Source organism: Bombina bombina, chromosome 4 (genome assembly GCF_027579735.1).
Source record: "Bombina bombina isolate aBomBom1 chromosome 4, aBomBom1.pri, whole genome shotgun sequence".
NCBI lineage: Eukaryota > Metazoa > Chordata > Amphibia > Anura > Bombinatoridae > Bombina > Bombina bombina.
This window is the reverse complement of record NC_069502.1, coordinates 162,968,392-162,975,238: the sequence shown is the minus strand read 5'-3', so window position 1 is coordinate 162,975,238 and position 6,847 is coordinate 162,968,392.

Sequence of the window (6,847 nt, the reverse complement as noted above, 5' to 3'; positions counted from 1 at the left end):
GGGAGTGATCCATCCGGTTCCGCGGTCGGAACACGGACAAGGGTTTTACTCAAATCTGTTTGTGGTTCCCAAGAAAGAAGGAACCTTCAGACCAATCTTGGATTTAAAGATCCTAAACAAATTCCTAAGAGTTCCATCGTTCAAAATGGAAACTATTCGGACAATCTTACCCATGATCCAAAAGGGTCAGTACATGACCACAGTGGATTTAAAGGATGCCTACCTTCATATACCGATTCGCAAAGATCATTACCGGTATCTAAGGTTTGCCTTCCTAGACAGGCATTACCAGTTTGTAGCTCTTCCGTTCGGGTTGGCTACGGCTCCAAGAATCTTCACAAAGGTTCTGGGCTCTTCTGGCGGTGCTAAGACCGCGAGGAATTTCGGTGGCTCCGTATCTAGACGACATTCTGATACAAGCGTCAAGCTTTCAAACTGCCAGGTCTCATACAGAGTTAGTACTGGCATTTCTAAGGTCGCATGGGTGGAAGGTGAACGAAGAGAAGAGTTCTCTCTTACCACTCACAAGGGTTCCCCTCTTGGGGACTCTTATAGATTCTGTAGAAATGAAGATTTACCTGACAGAAGACAGGTTAACAAAGCTTCAAAATGCTTGCCGTGTCCTTCATTCCATTCAACACCCGTCAGTGGCTCAATGCATGGAGGTAATCGGCTTAATGGTAGCGGCAATGGACATAGTACCCTTTGCACGCCTACATCTCAGACCGCTGCAATTGTGCATGCTAAGTCAGTGGAATGGGGATTACTCAGATTTGTCCCCTACTCTGAATCTGGATCAAGAGACCAGAAATTCTCTTCTATGGTGGCTTTCTCGGCCACATCTGTCCAGGGGGATGCCATTCAGCAGACCAGATTGGACAATTGTAACAACAGACGCCAGCCTACTAGGTTGGGGCGCTGTCTGGAATTCCCTGAAGGCTCAGGGATCATGGACTCAGGAGGAGAGTCTCCTTCCAATAAACATTCTGGAATTGAGAGCAGTTCTCAATGCCCTTCTGGCTTGGCCTCAGTTAACAACTCGGGGGTTCATCAGGTTTCAGTCGGACAATATCACGACTGTAGCTTACATCAACCATCAAGGAGGGACAAGAAGCTCCCTAGCGATGATGGAAGTATCAAAGATAATTCGCTGGGCAGAGTCTCACTCTTGCCACCTGTCAGCGATCCACATTCCTGGAGTGGAGAACTGGGAGGCGGATTTCCTAAGTCGTCAGACTTTTCATCCGGGGGAGTGGGAACTTCATCCGGAGATCTTTGCCCAAATACTTCGACTTTGGGGCAAACCAGAGATAGATCTGATGGCGTCTCGCCAGAACGCCAAGCTTCCTTGTTACGGGTCCAGGTCCAGGGACCCGGGAGCAGTCCTGGTAGATGCTTTGACAGCACCTTGGACCTTCGGGATGGTCTATGTGTTTCCACCCTTCCCGATGCTTCCTCGATTGATTGCCAGGATCAAACAGGAGAGAGCATCAGTGATTCTGATAGCGCCTACGTGGCCACGCAGGACCTGGTATGCAGATCTAGTGGACATGTCATCCTGTCCACCTTGGTCTCTGCCTCTGAGACAGGACCTTCTAATTCAGGGTCCTTTCAAACATCAAAATCTAATTTCTCTGAAGCTGACTGCTTGGAAATTGAACGCTTGATTTTATCAAAGCGTGGTTTTTCGGAGTCAGTTATTGATACCTTAATACAGGCTAGGAAGCCTGTTACCAGAAAGATTTACCATAAAATATGGCGTAAATACTTACATTGGTGCGAATCCAAGAGTTACTCATGGAGTAAGGTTAGGATTCCTAGGATATTGTCTTTTCTACAAGAAGGTTTAGAAAAGGGTTTATCTGCTAGTTCCTTAAAGGGACAGATCTCAGCTTTGTCCATTCTTTTACACAAACGTCTGTCAGAAGTTCCAGACGTTCAGGCTTTTTGCCAGGCTTTGGCCAGGATTAAGCCTGTGTTTAAAACTGTTGCTCCACCATGGAGCTTAAACTTAGTTCTTAACGTTTTACAGGGTGTTCCGTTTGAACCCCTTCATTCCATTGATATCAAGCTGTTATCTTGGAAAGTTCTGTTTTTGATGGCTATTTCTTCGGCTCGTAGAGTCTCTGAGTTATCAGCCTTACATTGTGATTCCCCGTATCTGATTTTTCATTCAGATAAGGTAGTTCTGCGTACTAAACCTGGGTTTTTGCCTAAGGTTGTCACTAACAAGAATATCAATCAAGAGATTGTTGTGCCATCATTTTGTCCTAACCCTTCTTCAAAGAAGGAACGACTTCTGCACAATCTAGATGTTGTCCGTGCCCTGAAATTTTATTTGCAGGCAACTAAAGATTTTCGCCAAACTTCTTCCCTGTTTGTCGTTTATTCTGGACAGAGGAGAGGTCAAAAAGCTTCTGCTACCTCTCTCTCTTTTTGGCTTCGTAGCATAATACGTTTAGCCTATGAGACTGCTGGACAGCAGCCTCCTGAAAGAATTACAGCTCATTCCACTAGAGCTGTGGCTTCCACTTGGGCCTTTAAGAACGAGGCCTCTGTTGAACAGATTTGCAAGGCTGCAACTTGGTCTTCTCTTCATACTTTTTCCAAATTTTACAAATTTGACACTTTTGCTTCTTCGGAGGCTGTTTTTGGGAGAAAGGTTCTTCAGGCAGTGGTTCCTTCCGTATAAAGATCCTGCCTGTCCCTCCCGTCATCAGTGTACTTTAGCTTTGGTATTGGTATCCCAGAAGTAATGATGACCCGTGGACTGACTACACTTAACAGGAGAAAACATAATTTATGCTTACCTGATAAATTCCTTTCTCCTGTAGTGTAGTCAGTCCACGGCCCGCCCTGTTTTTTATGACAGGTCTAAATTTTTAAATTATACTCCAGTCACCACTGCACCCTATAGTTTCTCCTTTCTCGTTTGGTTCTCGGTCGAATGACTGGGTGTGACGTAGAGGGGAGGAGCTATATAGCAGCTCTGCTTGGGTGATCCTCTTGCACTTCCTGTTGGGGAGGAGTTAATATCCCAGAAGTAATGATGACCCGTGGACTGACTACACTACAGGAGAAAGGAATTTATCAGGTAAGCATAAATTATGTTATTATTAATATATATATATACATATACACACACATATATATATAATATATATATAATTATTTCTACCTTTCATAATCTTTGTGGCCCTGGGACTGTATTACCAACATATAGCAAAAACATTTTCTTAACATGTCTATTAGTATTAGCGCTGCGGAATCTGTTGGCGCTCTACAAATAACCGATAATAATAATATTGTATGAATTGCTTGAAAACAAAACATACTTGTTTCATTATGAGGAGACTCTTGTTTGCAAGTCTCCTGCTATTTCTACTATGTAGCCATTTCCAATAAAACATATCTCTATACATTTATCAGTAAAGGTATCTAAAGGGATATTGTCTGGCCTTTACTAGACTAGCTGAATCTTAAATGAACATTAAAGTCCATACAGTTTTTTAAACCAGGCTGTAAAGATATTTCATTTATTTTATAAAGATTTTGTAAAGATAGCACAGTGTTGCATGTGTAGAATGTGTTTCTCTTGCATTTTCCAGTGGCCTATTAATGCCCACTCCAATGCATTCTTCCCAAGCTTAGTTCAGGATTGGAGACTTGATAGGCAGTCTGGGTGTTGTGTGGTTGAATTGGGTGTTCTGAGGCATGAGTTTTGGCATTTCATGGTTGAGCTAAGCATAAGGGGGTCAATTCTTGGAGTAGTTTGGTTGGTCCCAGGTTTGTTTTTTAGAAGCCAGGACATAAATGAAGGAGATGGAAAGGGCTGCAAGACAACACTTCCAGTTTGCGACAATCTTACAAATGTTACGAAAGTTGGTTGTACTGCCTTGTGTATTACTCCTGTGCAATGGGAATGTTTATTTGAAATGCAGAGGAAATAGAGCCTTAGGCACTTTCCATGTGAGCAATGCTGGACTTAGCTTCTCGCTATACAGTTATTTCTATACAATACATTTCGTTACCGCTGTTCTTTTATTGTATACTTCTTAACATATGTATAGCAGAACTTTGTTGATATTGAGTAACCATGCGGCTATAAGTACTTGGTGCTGAGTTATATGCAACAGAAAGTTCTTCATAAACTGTTACATTAAATCCAATTGATTTTGTATAACTACTTCTTTTTTATTGCTTTGCATTATAGGATGTTTGAAATCTGTTCACACTTTATTGCTTTAACTTACAATTTATGGGTTTTATTTTTTTACTAGTTTAGTTACGAATATATATAAATAAATATACACACTATTTGCACAATTCCTTACTCGCACCTTCACTCTTTGTCCTTAAATAAGATGAATAGTGCACTGGTTATTTAGATCTACAAGGGTTAATTGTTATGGATACCTGATATGGACAGACAGCAGTCAGCGTCAATAATGTTCTCAGCCAAGGCTAAAAGGATGTGGGGGATTTTATTGATCACTGGTATTAATACAGGAGCCCTTTTGTAATAGTGTATTCTGTGAGAGTGAAAACAAGATTTTGATGTGCTGAATGTGTATGACTATTTACATGCTGTAATAAATGGAAAATGGTTGCAAAGCTTTGTGTTTTATTTATTCATTTACTTAACACTAAAAAAGCTTCCCTAAAGTGATTCATCATTTAAACACATAGCAATGCTTGATATACTTTCTATTATACTTCTTACTAATTCAAGTATTTTTGCAATTCAAATGGATAGTCTTCTCATTTGAATTGCCTTGAAACTGCAAAGAGCCATACATCGAAATGATGCTATCCCCAGATATCATTGGTATGCAGGTTCTGCTCCTGGTCCTGGTGTGCAGGTTCTGGTCCTGGTGTGCAGGTTCTGCTCCTGGTTCTGGTGTGCAGGTTCTGCTCCTGGTTCTGGTGTGCAGGTTCTGGTTCTGGTGTGCAGGTTCTGGTTCTGGTGTGCAGGTTCTGCTCCTGGTTCTGGTGTGCAGGTTCTGCTGCTGGTTCCGGTGTGCAGGTTCTGCTGCTGGTTCCGGTGTGCAGGTTCTGCTGCTGGTTCCGGTGTGCAGGTTCTGCTGCTGGTTCTTGTGTGCAGGTTCTGCTCCTGGTTCTGGTGTGCAGGTTCTGCTCCTGGTTCTGGTGTGCAGGTTCTGCTCCTGGTTCCGGTGTGCAGGTTCTGCTGCTGGTTCCGGTGTGCAGGTTCTGCTGCTGGTTCCGGTGTGCAGGTTCTGCTGCTGGTTCCGGTGTGCAGGTTCTGCTGCTGGTTCTGGTGTGCAGGTTCTTCTCCTGGTTCTGGTGTGCAGGTTCTGCTCCTGGTTCTGCTTGTATCCATTTGAAGGGATTACAACCCTTTCAAGTGACACTAAAGACTGGTACTACCTTCTTTTCTTTATATTTTCTAATAAGCCATAGGACTTAGCATTGGTTATTTTCGGAACTTTGATTCATGTGACACATTTTTTTTTTATTTCCGATGTTTGAGCATCAGCTAACTTCAATGTTTTTTCACAGGTCACAACCTCTTACTAGTGGCCATACTGCACATGTTGGTCAACATACATGTAGAAACATAGATTTCTTTCTTAAGGTGGTGAGAGTCCACATCACCTTGCCACCAGGAGGAGGCAAATACACCCTACACCAGTGCTTTGATATATCCCTCCTACTTCCCTTACCCTCCCAGTATTTTCTTTGCCTTGTCAAGGAGGCAGGCGAAGATAGAGGTGCTCTGTGATTACTTCAAGTATGGCAGATAAGAATCAAGCAGACTATTGAGTCTACCCATATTTCTTTTTTAGGGAAAGGATTCATTAGGATAGTCTTAGGAGAGTCTTATACATATCTGTGGCATTCTAGAATTTCCTTAGTTTGCTTTTGCCCCTACCACTTCTAATGGAAGTCTGTTCAATATTTTATTTAAAGAAATGCTTCCGTAAATTACTCCTGAAGTTACTATGCTCCAACTTGAGATCATGACCCCTTTTATAGCTCTTTTTCTGAGGAAATTTAATACACTTGAAGATTTCTGTCATATCAACTCTCATTTAAATGATACATGTTAAGGTAATGAAGTATTTTCTCATGTGAATTTTACTTTTTTTGTACCATGTAGCATTTTAGAAGCTTCCTTTAAACAGGTCTCATCATGAATATTATTTTTGGTTCTAAAAAACAAATCTAATAAGCTAGAAACTAACTAGTGATCTATAAAATGGCATAACAACCAAATGTTTCTGTTGCTATACAACCAATTATTCCACTTCCATTACCCGCTGTGCTTTTACATTGCTTACCAAATTTCAGCTAATCTAAATGAATAGTTCAAAAGTACCTTTCTTCTTTTGCTATATGATGATTAAATTGTATTTATGGATATTAGATATACTAAGGTGTTGGGCAGTGGGGAACTAATGATAAATCCTTTTCACTAAAAGCATTTATTTTATGGTAAGAGTTTGCAGTTGTAAGTTCTTAAAATTGTTTAGTAGGATCCTGAAAAGAAATTGGCAAGCAGTAAATTACAGAAATAAAATGTTTTGCCTGACCGTTACACAAGTTAGTATTCTACCTACTGCCAGAATATTATTTTCATTTTCCAACATTTTAAATATTCCAGAAACTCTTATCTTACAATAATTGACGTCTAAATACTATTTTAATATAAATGTGTAATTAATATTCCTATTTTTATTTTTAACTAATTATATTTATATAGGCCTATTCTGGTGTGGAGAGCTAATTTATCGCACGCCTGCTAACGGGCAAATTTGCATGTTTGCGGGTGCACGATAAATAACCAGCCATTACAAGTAGCTGGTTACTGCTACCGCGAGCTTGT